Below are 20,929 nucleotides of genomic sequence, written 5' to 3'. Positions count from 1 at the left end.
GCCTGAGACAACACTTGCACTTTGTTCTTTTGATCCCAAAAGATCTGAATTCCCAAATCTAAGTCTCTCCCAAATCTTTCATTTGGAATTGAGTCGCTAGCCAATTCTTAACTGATGTCAGTAGTCCTACATCATTCCCAATGAGTAGGATATCTACATACAACACGAAGAAAACGACTGAATTGTTGATGATTTTCTTGTAGACACAAGGCTCATCAACGTTTTGGTCAAAGCCGTACGATTTGATCGCAGTATCAAATAGAATGTTCCAAGATCAAAATGCTTGTTTTAGCCCATAAATGGACCAATCCAGTTCGCAAACATTTTGCTCTTGACCTTAGGCTATGAATCCCTCGAGCTGCACCATATAAATGGTCTCCTCAGGATTACCATTCAGAAAGGCAGTCTTGACGTCCATTTGCCATATCTCATAGTCATAATATGTGGTAATGGATAGGAGGATGCGGATAAACTTTAACATGGCAACAGGCGAGAAAGTCTCCTCATAGTCGACTCCCTCTACCTAGGTATAACTCTTTGCCACAAGTCTAGCCTTGAAGGTTTGCACCTTCCCATCGAGACTCTGTTTCCTCTTGTAGATCCATTTGCAACCTATAGGTTTTATCCCATCAAGTTGTTCTACAAGATCCCATACTGAGTTGAAGTACATTGACTCCATCTCGAGATCCATGACTTTGACCCATTCATCCCGATCAACATCCTTCATTGCCTTCTGATAAGACAACGGATCCACAACCTCGCCATCTGTTACCATAGCCAAGATTTCTGTGAAACCCATATAGTGAACAGATGGGTTCACAACCCTCCCATTACATCGTGGTTCCCTCAACGCTTGAGGTGGAATTGACCTACCAGATGAACTTCCATCAACAATTCTTGTTGATGGAGTAGAACCTTCAACAACTCTTGTTGAACTTTCATTAGTTTCGTTGGAAAGTTCATGCAACACAATCTTACTACATGGACTGTGCTTCCTCATATGATCCTCCTCCAGGAAGGTAGCGTTCGGTGACACAAACACTTTGTTTTCCTTAGGATCATAAAAATAACCCCCTCGTGTATCTTTGGGGTAGCCTACAAAGAGCCACAACCTCGAAGTGGTTCCAATTTCTTTAGATTAGCCTCAAGCACAACCCTACATGCAGAAGTGAAGCAAACTAGCTTTATGCTCATTCCACAACTCCAAAGGTGTTCTCGCAACACTCTTGGAAGGAATACAGTTGATATACACTGCAGTCTCCACTGCAAAACCTCAAAATGAGTCCGGTAAGGAAGCGTGTGATAATGGGCAGAAATGCATGTTATTAGAATGCAAAGACATAAAACAATGTGAGAATGCGGCGATAAAAACATGTAAAATTGTGTCTAAAAGCATTACATTAAGAATATTGCGATCACATGCGCCCATCGCATTAAAGTAGCTAATTTACTTCTTTTGTGCAGGAAAACGCCTTGGCGTAAAGCAAGTTGTGATCCAAGAAATTCGACGCCCGAGCGCATTAGAAGATTGCGACCGCAAAGCTATGCGATCATATGTGCTCGCGAAGATCTACTCAAGAAGGTGGCCGCATAAAGACGGCGCATCAAAGTGAAAGCTTAATAAATCATGATGGGACAAAAAGCTGATGACGGTCTCCGAATTTAGTTAACAAGTCGTTAACGACACACTGTAGCAAGTACATTCAACTTTTCGGTGACCATTAATGGGCGCATCAGACAGAGATTTAATGACTTCCCATCATTGCAATCATTTGAGAGAAAAGCTTTTCACCCTGAAGCTCTATAAATACCAAAGGCCACCTTCGTCAGAGTTCAGAATTTTGGAGTTCCCACCCGCCATATACATAGAAGATAGATCATAGATATCCGTAATCTATAATTCATATACTTAGAAGGCAGAGGCGAGTGAAGAGAGAAGATGTCGGAAGATCGTTCCTGGTTAGCTCGAGAGACTGTCGGAAAGCGCTGAGAACGAAGAGAGGGCCGACTCTTGCGAAAGCAAGAACAATCTTTTGGGCAAAGTAGAGTAAAAGACAGTGTAAAAGCCTCGGGAAGCAAGACATTGCTACTAGGCTCCCTATCTCTACTTCCATTGTCATTCTATTTTCTGATTTTATTTATAAAATGAAATTTGCATCTCTACATCTATTCAATCTCTTCACAATGCGCATGAGTAACTAAACTTCTGAATGGGTTGAGAAGTATTTAGCTAGCATGACCTAAGATATTCATTTTATGCGGTCATCTTGTCTTATGTATGCGTCCATCACCCTTTAGAGATACTTGAGAAAGTAGTCTAAAGAAAGAATCTAGACTTAAGAGAGTTAGGTTAGAATCTAGGCTTGAGAAAGTCATATTAAAACCACATAAGCAAGAGATAAAAACTTAGAGATAAGTTCTATTTGCTATCATGCATCGCATGCACCCTAGAAATAGAATATGATAGTATGTGGTTGCCTTGTGTATGTGTGTGTCATTTATCATCGCATAGACAAGAATAGGGGCTTAGACATAAGTCCTATAGACATTATCGTAAACATCGCAGGCGTCCTAAAATTAGGAACTATAGCATTTACATTGAGAGATAACATGTTGTATGTGTGTAGCATGTTCGCATAATTTGAACGCAATCTTAGGACGTGTTAGCTAAATCCCTTCTCAACCCGTTCCCCGCATACTCATTGTAACTTTCACTGTTAGTAACTCTTTTCTCAATTCCGCCGCATAGGATTTATACTTTAGACAAACATACCAACCAAGTTATTGTTTTGTTTGTCACCGCAAAGGAATCAAAACTTACCGTCGCATATTGTCTCAAGTAGTCCCTGTGTTCGACCTTAGGCTTACCAGGCAACCTAGTAGGATTTATACTTGGATTTTACTAGGAAAATTTGTATGTGCAACTCATACACCACCATCGCAATATACACCATTATTTCATCATATCAACAATGCATCATAACTCATCATCGACCGAACCATGTCTAACAAGGTCATGTTTCTCCTCTCTGCTATACCATTCTACTGAGGTGTACCTGGCACTGAGAGCTGGGAAACGATTGCATGTTCTATTAGATACTTCTGGAACTAAGAATACAAAAACTCTCCACCTTGATCTGATTGCAGTGTTTTAATTCGTCTATCCAATGCATTTTCAACTTCAGCCTTGAACTCTATGAACTTTTCAAAAGATTTAGACTTCTGTTGTATCAAATAAACATATCCATACCGAGAGTAATCATCGATAAAAGTGATGAAATACTTATAGTCTCCCCTGGCTCGCACATTCATCGAACCACAAAGGTCTGAATGTACTAACTCTAGAGGCTCTTTTGCTTGATAACCTTTTCCAGTAAAAGGTCTTTTAGTAATCTTGCCTTCAAGGCAAGATTTGCACACCGGTAAAGAATGTTCCTCTAACTCGCTTAGAAGTCCATTCTTCACCAACCTCTCAATCCTATTGAGATTGATGTTCCCTAATCGAAGGTGTCAAAGTTGGGCATTTTTCTTAGGAGAAACCTTTTGTCATTTATTTTGAGTTATGGCAGTTTTAAACATTTCTATGTTATGGAGGGAACTCGTTGCTAACGGCCTTAGTATATACAAGTTGTTTTCTAGTTTTGCTGAACAGATTTCAACTCCATCTTTATGAATAAACACTTTATTCAAATCAAAATTTAGAGTATATTTACACTGAATTTGACAATTTACAGAAATCAAGTTCCAATTTAACTCAGGAACTACATAAACATCATTCAAAATGATAAACTTCTTCTATAAAGTCAATTGAAGCCCTACCACAACCATAGTTGAGACGACATGCTCGGTGTCTACTTGCATCGTCATCTCTCCAGCCTCTAGTTGTCGCCAGGATTTAATCCCCTGAAAAGAAGAACAAACATGATTAGTGGCCCCAAAGTCAATAATCCAGGTAGAATCATCATTCGCCACTAAACAGGTTTCTAAAACCAGTAAATCATATTTACCTTATTTTGCCTTGGCCTTAGCCTTCTTCTTCTCCTTGATCCAGTGAGGACAATTCCACTTCTAGTGCCCATCTTGGTTGCAATGAAAACATTTTCCTTTGTCAACGAGCGTTAGTCGCCTTCCCTGCTAGACAACGAGCTGTGGGTTAGCAGGTGCCTTCCCCTTCCCCTTATCACCCTTCTTCTTCTTCCACTTGGATGTGTTAGAAGTAGAAGATGAGACTTTGTTCCTGAGGTCGAACCCTTATGGAACTTCTTTGATGACGGGGCAACATTTACCTCACCAACCTTCTTCTCCTTACTTTTCAGAAGGATTGAATGTCTACAACTCGTTGAGGAGAGTTGTAAGGGTATAGTCCACTTTGTTCAGTATAGCATTACTAACAAAGTGCAGAAAGCTATCCGACAATGAGTGCAGGATGATACTAACCTGGCCGCCCTCATTGATGCGTGACCTATTCATCTCTGCCACATTGAAGTGGACCATCATGTTAAGCACATGTTCACGAATAGAGGTGCCTTCCTCCATTTTAAATTTGAAAATGCATTTCAGAGTTTCATGCTTGAGCTGTCCAGACGGTTGACTGAAAATTTCCCATAGGGACTCCATGATCTCACGCGCCGAGACCATATGCTCATGCTTTTTGGCCAAAACGTCATTAAGACTGGCCAAGAAGTAAGCTCAGGCTTTCTCGTTCGCCCGTGTCCAATGCTCATAGGCCTCCTGAAAATTTCAAGTGGCATTTTGAGGTGGAATAGGAGGACACTCCTCCGTAAGGATGATCCTCAAGTCATCGATGATTAAAATTATTGTGATCGTGTGTTTCCAACTAGCGTAGTTCTCACCATTTTTGGCGCTTAATAGAGCTAATGTGGCTGTAGCCATATTTTCGTTGCTGAAAAACGAACAAACTTAATAAGTCTATGCAATACCACATTTGAACACCAATTTTAGTTTTAGCAAAACAGTTTCCATGTACCCTAAGTGAAAAGACATCTATTTCACAATGATGCCCCAGCGAGGCAGGACAAACGTCACTGGTGGGGTGATCATATGTCCCTTCACTGGGATAAGACACTCCCATTAGGTAGAAACAACTCTTGCAACTTACCCTAACAGTCACCATTTTTCGGTCCAAAACTGTTAACCTTTAACAATTCTGCATAAGTGTAACCCCTCATTTTCAGCCCTAAGTCCCGCCCTAATGCGCCCATCGTAGGGAAAAAGAAGACTAGGACAAGAGACTAAAGTGACCTTATCTTATACAGGATATCAGGTAAATAGTCGTGCAAAACTACCATCCTATAGGGAGACACTCCCAGGGTGCCTTGAGACGATGCACAGAAACGTTATCCAACCTAATGAGAGAGACCGTGGGATATGCTGTTGCATGTCCCGCTCTCACTTACTATGAACATTCTCTCCATTCACCTTGGCATTGACCTGCTCAAACACCATCCTTTAGGGGGGCACTCCCAGGGTGCTACGAGGCCGAGGATAGATCTCACGGTGTGAACATGAAGGGAGAAACGCGAAGAGATTTAAATGAAGCATCATATACCCCAAGTACCTCCCACTGAATATTCTACCTAGGGGTTCATTAACTTAGACCATCCGACTCCTGATTTTATCTAAATCAGTTTAATTTTCTCAAAAACAACTTTTATCTTTGAAATTAAACAAGTTCTAGTAGTCCTATTAAACTCTTTAACAGACTATCCTCAAATTTGCATGCATGCATCAAATTTATCTAATTCACCTTTCTAGGTAGGTTTCCAGGTAAGGGTATTCCATTTCCGTCAACTTAAATACCCCAGCCAAGACAGAACCCGCCTTAGACAAAAGGTCTCTTATAGATAGATTTGCTAATATTTAATCTCTTATTAGTCAATTTAATCCTATTAAACAAATTAAAAGATTAAACCTCAGGTTTCTAATCTCATTAGAACTGTGATCTTAGGTTTATCTCTACCAAGTTTTAAAACTCTTTTAAAACCATGATTCAAACCTAAGTTCACATGCATGTCTTTCTCCTTCTTATTGATTTTAGTTCTAATTTCCCTTATAAAACTTATAAAAGAAATATTCAAAACTCATACACATTGCCATGCACAACTAGGTATTTATAATTATTATAAATTTAACATATGTGTCATGCTTCATGCAGTGTCCACTCATTACTATATATAACTCTTATATACTTGATAATGAATTAAGCAAACATGCTTCCATACACCCTTATACTATAACACTTATAATATAAAGATGATGCATGTCTATGCTTAATGCATGCTTAAATATCACTCTTATGTTATATGATGCATGAGCATGCTCTTATGTAATTTAAGTCATACAAACTACTATATCATAACACTTACAATATAGAGATGATTCATGACCAATGCATACCTAAGGTGGGATTTCAACTATATGGCATACCATATGACATATAATCAAACATACATCTTATGTACATTCACCAATAACTAATGGATCGAGATGATTTAGCCTAAAAAACCGAAAATTAAAATTATATTTATTACATTAAATGCGCAAGCCTCCCTGATCATTTAGTAAACTAGCCGAGAACCACGATCGCTTAGCTACGATCGAGTACCATTTACAATGAGATGAAGCATGAGGCACTCAATCGTTTAGCGTACTAACATTAAATGCACAAGTCTAAACGATCGTTTAGACGACAACGTTGTTATGAAGCACGATCGTCTAGACAATCATAGAGCAAGCGCTTAAGTAACTTTTACTACGCAATCGTGTAGTCAGTGACTAAGCGGTGAAGCTTGTTGAGCTACAGATCGTTTAATGCGCATGCGTCAACCTTGCTGCCGAGTATCACATCCTCTGGGATCGCTTACCTCAATCGTTTACACGATCTAACCAATGCTTGGTCTTCTTCTTCCTCGTGAATCTCCACAAACTTTTGCCAATTTGTTTTTTGTTTGTATCTCACTATCTTTGGTTCATTAGTATTAGTTCTTCAGCATGTGTTAACCATTTTATGAAGCATGTATGCAGCCGAGACATGATCACAGAGGAAGTTGAAAAGATCATTAGGGAAGGAAATTGAAAATTCAAAAAAAAATCCTTCCAAAATATAATTGCCATGGGTTAAAAATAATCATCTCATAGTAATAAATTTTTACCTTCCAACAACATGTACAAAGCCATGCCATAAATGATGCCATACGAGTATAAGTTATGGGCCTTGATTCCCTTGAGGTTCACAACCCTCCTTTGAGTAATTACTATGAATCGATCGTGCATAAACCCAAAGATGCTTTAAGGGCTTCAAATTGATTCATATCTAGTGCCTTTGTGAAAATATCAACTATTTATTTGTTACTTCGCACATGATCAAGAGCAATCTGTTTGCTTTCAACCAGACCTCTCTAATAAAATGATGTTTGATATCTATGTGTTTGGTCTTGCTATGTTGGACTAGATTTTTTGATATATTGATAGCACTCAAGTTATCATAGTATAATGTCATAGCATTTGAGAGAAATTATACTCACTCAACATTTGTTTCATCCACAAGAGTTGAGTACAACTGCTACCTGTTGCTATGTATTCAGCCTCTACAGTAGATAAGAAAACACAATTCTTCTTTTTACTAAACCAGGAGACTAATTTGTTACTAGGAAAGAAACAACCTCTAGAAGTACTTTTGAGATCTTTAGAACTCTTAGCCCAATCTGCATCACAATATCCAACAAGCGAGCTATAAGTATCAAAAGTGTAAAAATTCCATATTCACTAGTGTCGTTAATGTATTGGATGATTTGCTTAGCACTCAGTAGATGGTAGGCTAACTTTGATATCTAGCACAAATTTTCATAGCAAAGGCAATGTCAGGTCTGCTTGCAATAAGATACAAAAGGCTTCTTATCATACTCCGATATAAACTCTCATCAACCTTTACCCCATCATCATCTTTAGATAACTTGACATGTGCGGGAGTAGGAGTACGCTTGACATTAGAATTTTCTAGGCCAAATTTCTTCTCAATAGCTTTGGCATACTTATTTTGAGAAATGAAAATCTCATCTTTCAATTGTTTACTTTGAAATCCCAAGAAATATGTCAATTCACCAACCATGTCATCTCGAACTCAGTTTGCATTTGTTTTACCAAAAGATCTATCAATTCCTGTGACATTCCTTCAAAAACAATATCATCTACATAAACTTGAGCAATCACAAAGTTTCCCTTTTGTTTCTTAACAAACAGAGTTTTATCCACATCTCCTCTCATATAATCATTATTCACAAGAAAGTCTGTCAATCTGTTATATCAAGCCCAAGGAGCTTGTTTTAAACCAGACAAAGCTTTTCTAAGTTTGTGCACATGATCCAGGTGGACAGGATCACTAAAATCCTTGGGTTGTTCTGCATACACCTCTTCATTCAAATACTCATTTAAGAAAACACTTTTAACATCCATCTGATAGAGTTTTTACTTCAAGAGACATGTGATCTTCATCAATAGTCTGATAGCTTTCGATCGAGCAACAAGAGCAAAAGTTTCATCAAAGTCAATACCCTCAATTTGAGAGTAACCTTGAGCTACCAACCGCACTTTTTTTTTAGTAACCATTGAAAATTCACTTGGTTCCAATCACATTTGCAGACACAGGATGAGGAACTAACTTCCAAACCTTATTCCTTTCAAATTAACACAATTTTTTTTTTGCATCACCTTCACCCAACATTTATCTTTGGGGGCTTCTGCAACATTCTTAGGTTCCACTGGAGAAGTAAAACAAGTGTTCCCATTTATTTGCAAATAGTCTACCTTTTATTTTTCCTAATGGACACTCCAACCTCTAAATTCCCAATAATGTTACTTAGGGGATGATTTTTCAATACTCTGCTAGAAGGCTACTTGGAACACACTTGATCGTCTTTACTTTCAGAAGGAGCATTCTAATCAATATTCTTAGAGATGTTGCGAGAAACATCACTTTCATGGGGGGAGACACTTTTCTTAGTCTTTTTTATCATCTGCTTTGACATTTTTACACTCATCATCGTTAGAAAAAGACACAATATTCCTTTCATTTGAGTCATTTATAACAATATTTATGGATTTCATGACACACTTAGTGTGATTGTTATAGACTTTGTAAGCTTGACTATCTGCTGAGTACCCAAGAAAAATCCCTTCATCACTTTTAGAATTCCATTTCTTTCTCTAATCATGATCAGTTAAAATGTAATAGAGGTTGTCAAATATATGAAAGTAATTAATACTTGGTTTTCACCCCGCCAAATTTCATAATTTGTGCAATTTATGCCAGGAAGGAGAGCAACTCTATTGTAAATGTGACAAGCAGTACTAAGAGTTTCAGCCCAAAAATGATGAGGAAGACAATGTGCATGAAGCATAGCACAGGCCATCTCTAGTAAAGTGCGATTCTTCTGTTCAACTATCCTTATTTTGTTGAGGAGTGATGAGTGTAGAAAATTCATGATGAATTCCTTCATCAAGACAAAAATCAACAAATTTTAAATTTTTAAACCCACAATAATGATCACTCTAGATACGAACAACATTGAGATATTTCTCTCTCTGAAGTTGAAGACATAGAGTCTTGAACATAGCAAAGGTATCTGACTTTTCTCTGATGAAAGAAACCCAAATGTACAAAGAAAATTCATCCACACAATCCAAAGAATAACATGTCCTCCAAGGCTTTCAACCTGCATGGGCCCCATGAGGTCTGGATGAAGCAACCCAAGATCACGGTCTATAACAGTTACAGGGACTCGGTTGTGAGATTCTTTAACTTGCTTTCTTGTTTGACAATCTCTAGAAATCATCTTTTCATTTCCTTGCAAACTAGGAAGCCCAATCACAGCATCCTTAGAAACAGTTTTCTCCATAAACTCAATGCTCACATGACCCAGGTATTTGTGTCATAAGGTAGTTTCATAACATTTTGACACAAAATAAGAGAAGTTAGTATTCATTAGAGACCAGAGATAACATTTATCAGTCAAACGCTTGCCTGTCATGATAAGAGCCTTAGCATTGTTAGTGACAAGACATCTATCTCTACTGAAACTTACATTCAAACCTTAGTCACAAAGTTGGCTAATACTAATGAGATTTTGAAGGAAATCGAACACAAGGATTTCCATGAGCAGCGAAAAGATCATTCCAAATTACAATTATATATGAGCTTTACAAATTACAGTCATAAACAGAAACATACAGTTATGCATTCATTACAAAAATTACAGCACGATACTACAAATAATCAAGGAGAAATGCTACACACATTTGTCCACTCATTGCCAAGGTCCTTGATCACGAATGCTCGAACACAACAACCTTAAACGTTCATCCAATACGACCGCTACACTACATGAACACCACGCCCTCGAACTCAGCGATCGTCTCGGTCACGAACACCCCAACAGCACGAAGAACCTCCACAAAACCTTAATGGTGTCGAGTTGAGTATGACACCACCAAGAAGACTACCTTGGTATTCACGGTGTGAGAATCAAAAGGGTGGGCTCTGTGTGGACTTGGTTTGAAGCAGAAGATGGAGAAAACAATAATCGTGTAAACAATTGAACAAGTGGGAGAAGGTTGAACCTATCATATAGGTTGATGCCTAATCGTTTAGCAAAAGCTAAGCGATCATTTAGCTCATCGCTTAGCTACGTGTCCGTCGCTTACAAATACTACATGATCGTTTAGCTCGCTCTAAGTTGTCACTTAGTAAATATTATTTACTTGAAAACTTCCGTGAGATTCCAAGAGAGAAAAATCTCAAGCTTACAAAACTTAACTTTACTAAAATTAGGAAAACAATTTTTCTTTTATCACATGGTTACCATGAAACCACCAATAACCTCCCACTCAATTGGTTATTAGAGAAAAAGATTTAATTATCCTATAATTAATATTATTATAACTATAAATGATAACCAACTTATCATACTATATTTATAACCTATAGTTTTAATATTTCCTTATGAAACATATAAACCATAGCTTTTTTTTTATTCCATGTTACTTAATGTAAATCTCATTTACATTAATCCTCCACTAGATGTATCTCATACATCATTATGATCATATCATATATAATTGAATTATCTCATGTCAATTTGAACATTTCAAATCAACACCAAGAACTGATCTTCAGCTAAATCTATTGAGCTACCAAGGGGACCTTATGGACCTGTAGCTCGAAGCTCCAATGGTACGTGAATAACTGACTAAACTCTTTAGTCACGGGATCTACCATCCATTAACTGCCAAGTACTCCACTAAAGATCAATAGCTGAACTCTTCTTACCACAGATATATTATGTGTCCATCTTAACCAATCAACAGTGCAACAACCCTTCACAGATCGCTCGTAAGTAAAGCTCGATCAATAACCGTTATGCTCTTGTAGTTACATCTAACTCCTTAAATACCACTGATCCCTCTAATGAACATAAGTCATAGTTCTACTTTGACTGAATCCTTTCTTCCAAAGAGAAACTGTGGCCACTATGTTCAAGCCCCGGAATCAGCCCTTAAGGGAGCAATCTCTCTATTTATCCCTGCTTCGGAAAAGGAATGAATTCCATCTTGTGGATTGAGTTCCCAACTCTCAGATCAGACAAGTCCCCAAAAAGGTAGGCATGATGATTTGGCAATGTGGCCACTCTCAGCCATACTAATCAAAGCACCGCCCTCAAAGGCAGGAGTTCCAAAACAACTCAAGATTGAGGTCGTGTCACCTATAGTCGTTTAGGTGAGATGTAAGTCTCTAGTATCAACGGCGTTATATACAGAGTCTAGTCATCTCCTGGTCCGGTCTTATACAAACTCTTTGTAGGACACCCCCACTCGAACGTCTCCACATGAATGGTCATGATCTACCATCTGTAGTAGTTTAAAACACTTGCAAACCTCTGTAAAGCAGATCGTATCCGTAGTGTCACCAGGATCAGGTATCCCACCTTAATCCTTATTTACAGACCTATTTAGGTTATCACTTAAGGCATGATCCACTTGTATATCACATATACGTGCTTAAGTTCATATAAGATAACCATGGAGCTTTTTTTATTGGATATGAGTAAATGCAAGAATGAAATAACATTTATTTTATTTATCAAACAATGTGTATCATTACAAACAACGAGACTCCGGGAGAATTAGGACACCAATCCCAACAATCTCCCAAATGTCCTAATGCCTGAGGAGACTAATGTACAATACAATAATAAACTAGGGTATACCCTAGTATCATCTCCCACTTGCCCTAGACAAGATGTCGCATGTCCCGCAGACCCAGACTCTCCAAGTGACCCTCGAACACTTTAGCCGCAAGGCCTTATACAGGGATCAGCAACGTTGTGCTCTGATGTGATCTTCGTGACTATCACATCACTGCGATGCACAATCTCCTTGATCAAGTGATTTTTTCGTTCTATGTGTTTACCCCGACGATGACTCTGAGGCTCTTTTGAATTGGCCACAGCCCCACTGATATCATAATACAGAGTGATAGGCAAATCCATATTTGGAAAAACTTCCAAAATGGAAGGGAATTTCCTCAGCCAAACAGCCTTCTTAACTGCTTCACAAGCGGCTATGTATTCGACTTCCATAGTGGAGTCCGCGTTGCATCCTTGCTTAATACTTCGCCAGATTACAACCCCACCATTCAGAGTGAAAATTGACCCCGATGTCGATTTGTGAGAAACTTGGTCTGAAAGTCAGAGTCCGTGTATCCTGTAAGGATCAGATCCTTATCTCCATACACGAGCATGTAGTCCCTTGTTCTTCAAAGATACTTGAGGATCGTCTTGATCAACGTTCAGTAATCAAATCTTGGATTGGACTGATACCGACTGACAATCCCTATTGCATAGCAAATGTCAGGTTTGGTACACAACATTGCATACATCAAGTTTCCTATAGCAGAAGCATAGGGAAACCGTCTCATCTTCTCAACCTTTTGAGGTGTCTTAGGACATTGATCCTTAGACAAAATGATTCCATGCCTGAAGGGTAACAAACCCTTCTTGAAATCCTACATCCAGTACCTGATCAACATTTGATCAATGTACGATGCCTGAGATAGGGCTAACCATTTGTTCTTACAATTCTGAATGATCTAGATTCCTAAAACAAACTGTGCTTTACCCAAATCTTTCATTTTGGAATTGGGTAGCTAGCCATTTCTTAATGTCAGTCAGATACCCTACATCATTTTCAATAAGTAGAATATCACCACATATAGTACCAGAAAAGCTACTGAGATGTTGATGATCTTCTAGTATACACAAGGCTCATCAACATTTTGATCAAAGCCAAACGACTTGACAGCAGTGTCAAATATGATGTTCCAAGATCTAGATGTTTGTTTCAACCCATAAATGGACCTATTAAGCTTGCAAACTCTTTGCTCTTGATCTGGAACTATAAACCCTTCTAGTTGAGTCATATAGATGGTCTCCTCAAGATTACCATTAAGAAAGGCAGTCTTGATGTCCATTTGCCATATTTCATAATCATAAAATGTGGCTATAGACAGGAGAATCCTAATAGACTTGAGCATGACAACAGGTGAGAAAGTTTCCTCATAGTCAACTCCTTCAACCTGGGTATAACCCTTTGCCACGAGTCTAGTCTTAAAGGTTTGCACCTTTCTACCTACACCTCTCTTTTGCTTATAGATTCACTTACACCCAATAGGTCTTACCCTATCAGGTGGATCAACAAGCTCCTGGACGTTATTGAAGTACATAGACTCCATTTCATGGTTCATGGCTTTAACCCATTCATCTTTGTCAACATCCTCCATTGCTTTCTTAAAAGACAATGAATCTTCGACTCCATCATTCGTAATGACGTTTAAGGCTTCAATCAAACCCATGTAGCGATCCGATGGGTTCATAACCCTCACACTATGTCGAATCAGTCTCAACTCTTGAGCTGGTTGACTAGATGTTCCGAACTCAACAACTCTTGTTGATCTATCAACCTGAACAACTCTTGTTGAACCTTCAGAAGTCTTAGTCTCTTTAGAGATCTCATGCAAAGCGAGCTTACTTCGTGGCTTATGATCACACATGTGGTCTTCTTCCAAGAAGATAGCATTTGTAAAAACAAACACTTTATTTTCACTCGAATCATAGAAGTATCCACCTCTCATTTCCTTGGGGTAGCCTACAAAAAGGCAAACCTTCGAACGTGATTCCAACTTCTTTGGGTTAGTCACTAGCACATGTGCCGAACAACCCCAAATCCTGAAGTGGTGTAAACTACCTTTACGACCTATTCATAACTCAAAAGGTGTCTCAGAAATACTTTTTGAGGGAACGTTGTTCAGGATATAACATGCAGTGCAAAACCCCAAAACGAGTTTGGAAGATGAGCATAACTCATCATAGACCGAACCATTTCCAACAAGGTTTTGTTTCTTCTTTCTGATACACCATTATGTTGAGGTGTACCAGGGGCTGAGAGTTGAGACGCAATCCCATGTACTATCATATAGTTCTGGAATTGGAGGTTCTATACTCTCCACCACGATCAGAACGTAGTGTTTTTATCTTCTTACCTAACAAGTTTTCAACGTCTGCCTTATACTTCTTGAACTTGTTAAAGGCTTCCAACTTACGTTGCATTAGGTAGAGATACCCGAATCTTGAATAATCATCTATGAAAGAGATGAAATATTCATAACCAACCTGAGCTCTAACATTCATCGAACCATAGAGGTTTGAATGTACAAGCTCCAAGGCTTCATTGGTTCTGTAACCTTTTGCAATAAAAGGTCGTTTGGTCATTTTGCCTTCGAGGCATGATTTACATACCGGCAAGGAGTTTTCTTCTAAACTCTTTAGAAGTCCACTTTTCATTAACTTCTCAATCCTATTGAGGTTAATGTGACCTAACCTAAGGGGCCAAAGATGGGTGTTTTCCTTAGGAAAAACCTTTGGTCTTTTAGCTATTATTGTTGTATTGAACATTTCAGTGTTAAACAAGGCTTTTATGACTAACGGTCTTGGTACATATAAGTTACTTTCCATTGAACGATAACCAATCAACATTCTATTTTTGAAAATAAACACTATTCTAAAAAAAAAGAGACGATATACTCGTGTTCAATGAGACAAGAAACCGAGATTAAGTTCCTCTTAATATGAGGAACTACAAAAATATTATCCAGTAATAGATAACGTTCCTTATCAATAAATAACTTCAGCTTGCCTACATCAACAGCTGAAACAACCTCACCAGTACTGACTCATAGAGTCATCTCTCCCTGTGGCAACATTTGCTAGGAATTGAATCCTTGGTAAGAGGAACTGATATGATTGGTAGCACCCGAATCTAAGATCCAGGCAAAATCATCATTCTCTACCAGACACGTCTCCAAGACTAATAAATCAGATTTGCTGTCTTGTCACCTCTTTTGGAGAGTAGTGGGATCAGTGTCAGAATAACTAACACTACTGGTTTTGTCATCCATCCTTTTATGCTCGAAAAGTAAGAACTGACGTTCAAACAAATCTTGTAGTGAGTCCATGATCTCGCGTGCAATGATCATGTTCTAAACCCTTTTGGCCAAAACATGAGGTAAGTTAGCCAAAATGTGAAGTCGGGCCAACGAATTAGCCTTCATCCACACCTTATATACATTGCGAACACTTCGTGGTGCATCAAGGGTCGGGACTTGAGGACACTCCTCAACCATGACAAATACGAGGTCGTTTGCCACGAAATACGTTTCACACGATTCTTTCTACTATATGTAGTCGGTCATATTAAAAACACTAAATGGAAATACTAATGAGTTGCTGAAAAGAAAAACACATTGACTTACGTTAGGTTTTATGCAAATACCCGTTGTAAAACAAAACAACATCCAATAAGGTTTTAGCAAAACTAATACAAACCTCGTGTGACATCTAATTTTGCAATGACGCTTCAAATGTTTAGAACAAAAGCCGCCGAAGGGAGGTCAATAATCCCTCCTCTGAATTAAGAAGTTCTCAACCAGTTATTAATACCAAAACAACTCTTGCTCTTATAACGACTAACCATCATTGATTTGGCCAAGAGATCATTAACTTATTTAATAATCTTCCGTTAGTGTAACTCGCCATTTTAATCCCTAGAAATCCGCCCCAAAAGCCAATCCGAAAGGAAAAAATTCGATTGAGGCAAAACCTAAAGCGACCCTATTCATTTTTGGAGTTCACATTGATGTTGACTAACTGCATAAAACTCATCCGAAGGGAGATGCTCCCAGGGCACCACGAGGGAGTACAAAATGATCTCACGGTGTGAACCAATGATAGAGACCATAGGACGTGTTAACACACATCCTTCACCCACTTACTATAAACACTCTCTCCATCCACCTTGATATTGACTCATGCAAACATCATCCGAAGGGGATGCTTCTAGGACACCAAGAGGCCAAGCATGATCTCATGGTATGAACATACAGGGAGAAACGTAAGTGGAATTATAGACATATCAGATACATCTCTTCCTCCCACTAAGATTTTATAACCTAGGGTTTAGCTTACTTAGAAAAAACACGGCTAAGGATTTTAACTAAGTGACTTTTAGGTTTGCCCAAGAGTAACTTTTACCTTGGATAGTGAAACAACTTTTTGATCATCATCCATTAAACTCTTTGACGAAGACTTTGACCAAATAGTCGCATGCTTGTTGAAAATCTATCTAACTCACCTTTCTAGGTAGGTTCCCAGGTAGGGGTGTTACGTTTTTGTCAATTTAAGAACCCCAACCTAGCCAGAACTCCCCTAAGACAAAAGGTCCCTTATAGATAGATTTAAAACAAATTTAATCTTTTATGCCAACCAATTTAATCCTATTAAACCGATTTTAAAAGATTAATCTAGGTTACTAAACTCTTTAGAACCACTTGAACTTGTCTATCTCAATCCAATTTTAACCCTTTTAAAAAACTTGAGTTCACCTTAATCCGCATGAAACTCTTTCTTATTGATTTTAGGTCTAAATTACTTTATCACACTTATAAACGGAAACCATAACCACAATGCTAAGCTAACACATGTAAGGCATTCATAACGATTATAAAACAGCCTGAGTGTCATGCTTAATACATTATCCATTCATTGCTACTTCTTTGATATAACACTTATACAAAACAGCAATGAAATAAGCACAACATGCTTCCATTCACCCTTAGACTATAACACTGATAATAAAAGGATGATGCATGATAATGCTCACTACATGCAAAATATAACTATTATATTTCATGATGCATGTGCATGCTTTCAAGTAATTTCTTCATGCTCGATTATAACATTTATAATACATGATACATGAATAATTGCACAACCTAAGGTGGGTTTTAAACTATGTGTCAAACACTTTGACATATAAGCACCATACATCACAGGTATAAAAAAAATGTTGATGAACCGGGTAAAATTGCCTTAAAACCACAAAATTAAAGCTAACTATTACAAAAACAGGGAGTCTTCGGTTCAAACAGGAGAACTGGGTCTTGAACCGTCCGAGCGAAGCAACACATCTCCAACCATCATGTACCGAACTCCCCGCGATCGTCTACAGGATAAAAAAACGCTTTGCGCTATCGCTTACCAACGCTCCCAAAGCTAAACGATCATTTAGAAAATACTACACGATCGTGACCTTTTACTAAGCGATGAAGCCTAAGGTACACGATCGCTTAGTGCGCTCTGCATAATGCACGCCTTCCGTGATCGTCTAAACAACTACGATGCGGCAAAGCATCATCGCCTAAATGATCGCTTAGCTAGCGCCTCCGTATCGTATAAGCGTGATCATGTAGGTAGAAACTAAGCGATGAGGCTTGTTAACTACACGATCGTCTAGCGTGTGCCTTTTACTAAACGATGAGGATCACATGTTCCCACTACGATCGTCTACCTCCGGTGCCTACGCAATCGGGCAACCAACACGCTTAGCATTAGCTAAACGATCGTCTAGTAAATACTACACGATCGTATAGAAAAATCTACATGATCGCTTAGATAAATCCCAATGATCGTTTACCTTAGGCTACACGATACGGCCAACGCTTGGTCTTCTTCCTCGTTGAGAACTGCATCTCCATGCTTCAAAACTTCATCACGAACGACTCAACTAACTCAAACTCTTTGAATTACAGACTTGATTGCATGTTAATTACGCCCAAAAACACAGAGACCCTTACAAATTAACACTTTGTAATTTAAGAAAGCTTTAACTAAAGGCAATTAAACCCGAAACATTCATAACTCCATCCACAAATGCACTTAACAATTAAATACAAATGCAAAAACCCACCGAGACTGTAAAAAGAAGTTCAAAACAGACTTGTAATTTAGAATATCAGAACAACCTGGCTCTGATACCAATTAAAGAAAATCGAACACAAGGATTTCCATAAGCAGCGAAAAGATCATTCCAAATTAAAATCATATATGAACTTTACAAATTACAGTCATAAACAGAAACATACGGTTCTGCATTCAATATAAAAATTACAGCACGATACTACAAATAATCAAGGATAAATGCTACACACATTTGTACACTTATTGCCAAGGTTCTTGATCACGAACGCTCGAACACAGCAACCTCGAACGCTCTTCTAACATGATCGTTACACTACACGAACACCATCCCCTCAAACTCAGCGATCGCCTCGGTCACGAACACCTCAACAGCATGAACAACCTCCACAGAATTTCGACGGTGTTGAGTTGAGTATGACACCACCAAGAAGGCTACCTTGGTATTCTCGGTGTGGAAATCCAGAGGATGGGCTCTGTGTGGACTTGATTTGAGGCAGAAGAAGAAGGAAACAACAATCGTGTAAACAATTGAGCAAGTGGGAGAAGGCTGAACCTATCATATAGGTCGATGCCCAATCGTTTAGCAAAAGCTAAGCGATCGTCTAGCAAAAGCTAAGCGATCGTTTAGCTCATCGATTAGCTACGTGTCTGTCACTTACAAATACTACATGATCATTTAGCTCGCTTCAACTTATCACTTAGTAAATCCTATTTACTTGACAACTTCCATGAGATTTTGAGAGAGAAAAATCCCAAGCTTACAAAATTTAACCTTACTAAAATTTGGAAAACAAATTTTATTTTATCTCACGGTTACCATGAAACTACCACTAACCTTCCACTCAATTGGTTATTAGAGAAAAAGATTTAATTATCCAATAATTAATATTATTATAAATATAAATGATAACTTGGTTATCATTTATATTTATAACCTATAGTTTTAATATTTCATCTCATGAAACATATAAGCTATAGCTCTTTTTCTATTCCATGGTACTTAATGTAAAACTCATTTACATTAATCCTCCATTAGATGTATCTTATACATCATACCGATCATATCATATATAATCGAATTACCTCTTGTCAATTTGAACATTTCAAATCAATACCAAAAATTGATCCTCAATTGAATCCATTGAGCTACCAAGGGGACCTTATGGACTCTGTAGCTCAAAGCTCCAATGGTACGTGTATAACTGACTAAACTCTTTAGTCACGGAATCCACCATCTGTTAACTGCCAGACACTCCACTAAAGACCAACAGCTAAACTCTCCTTACCAAAGATATATTATGTGTCCATCTTAACCAATCAACAGTGCGACAACCCTTCACAGATCGCTCGTAAGTACAGCTCGGCCAATAACCATTATGCCCCTGTAGTTACATCTAACTCCTTAAGTACCACTGATCCCTTTAATAAACATAAGTCATAGTCCTACTATGACTGAATCCTCTTTTCTAAAAAGAAGCTATAGCCACTATGTTCAAGCCCCAGAATTAGCCCTTAAGGGAGTAATCTTTCTACTTATCCCTGCTTCGGGAAAGGAGTGAATTCCATCTTGTGGATTGAGTTCCCAGCTCCCAAATCAGACAAGTCCCCAAAAAGGTAGGCATGTTGAGTTGGCAATGTGGTCACTCTCACCCATACTAATCAAAGGACCGTCCTCAAAGGCAGGAGTTCCCAAAACACTCAGGATTGAGGTCGTTCACCTATGGTCATTTAGGTGAGATGTAAGTCTCTAGTATTAACGACGTTATGTACAGAGTCTAGTTATCTCGTGGTCCAGTCTTATACAAACTCTTTGTGTAGGATACCCCACTCGCATGTCTCCACATGAATGGTCAAGATCTACCATCTGTAGTAGTTTACAACACTTGCAAACCTCTACAAAACGGGTTGTATTCGTAGTGTCACCAGAATCAGGTATCCAACCTTAATCCTTATACTACAAACCTATTTAGATTATCACTTAAGGCATGACCCACTTGTATATCACATATAGATGCTTAAGTTCACATAAGATAACCATGGAGCTTTGTTTATTGGATATGAGTAAATACCAGAATGAAATAACATTTATTTTATTCATTAAACAATGTGTATCATTACAAACAACAAGACTGGGAGAATTAGGACACCAATCCTAACAGATTTGTCGTGAGTCCTTCCACCAACATGACATCATCAAGAGCTCGAAGCCCTGGATATTTTAATTTTCCTTTACCAAAAATTTCTTGTGCCCCATCTCCAAAAGTGACTTGATCTGAGCTAATGACATTGAGATTAGAGATATATCCTCTCTCTTCAGTTATGTGCCTGGAGCAGCCACAGTAAAAAAACCAATCCCCTTTGGTAAAGAATCTGAGAGAAGTAAGAACCACAATTGCAGTGATTTAGTTTCTTTTGACTCTCCAAACTTGCTTGATTTTACGAAAATCACTCCCCATAACCAAGTTATGAACAGGCAATCTTGATTCAGAACTCTATTTTGGATACCCAAACAGTTTATAGCAATGAGGTCTAATATGACCTCTTTT

Source organism: Benincasa hispida, chromosome 10 (genome assembly GCF_027475165.1).
Source record: "Benincasa hispida cultivar pf3 chromosome 10, pf3_genome.v1.1, whole genome shotgun sequence".
Taxonomy (NCBI): Eukaryota; Viridiplantae; Streptophyta; class Magnoliopsida; order Cucurbitales; family Cucurbitaceae; genus Benincasa; species Benincasa hispida.
The sequence above is the reverse complement of the archived record's forward strand: the minus strand, read 5'-3'. Positions refer to the sequence as shown.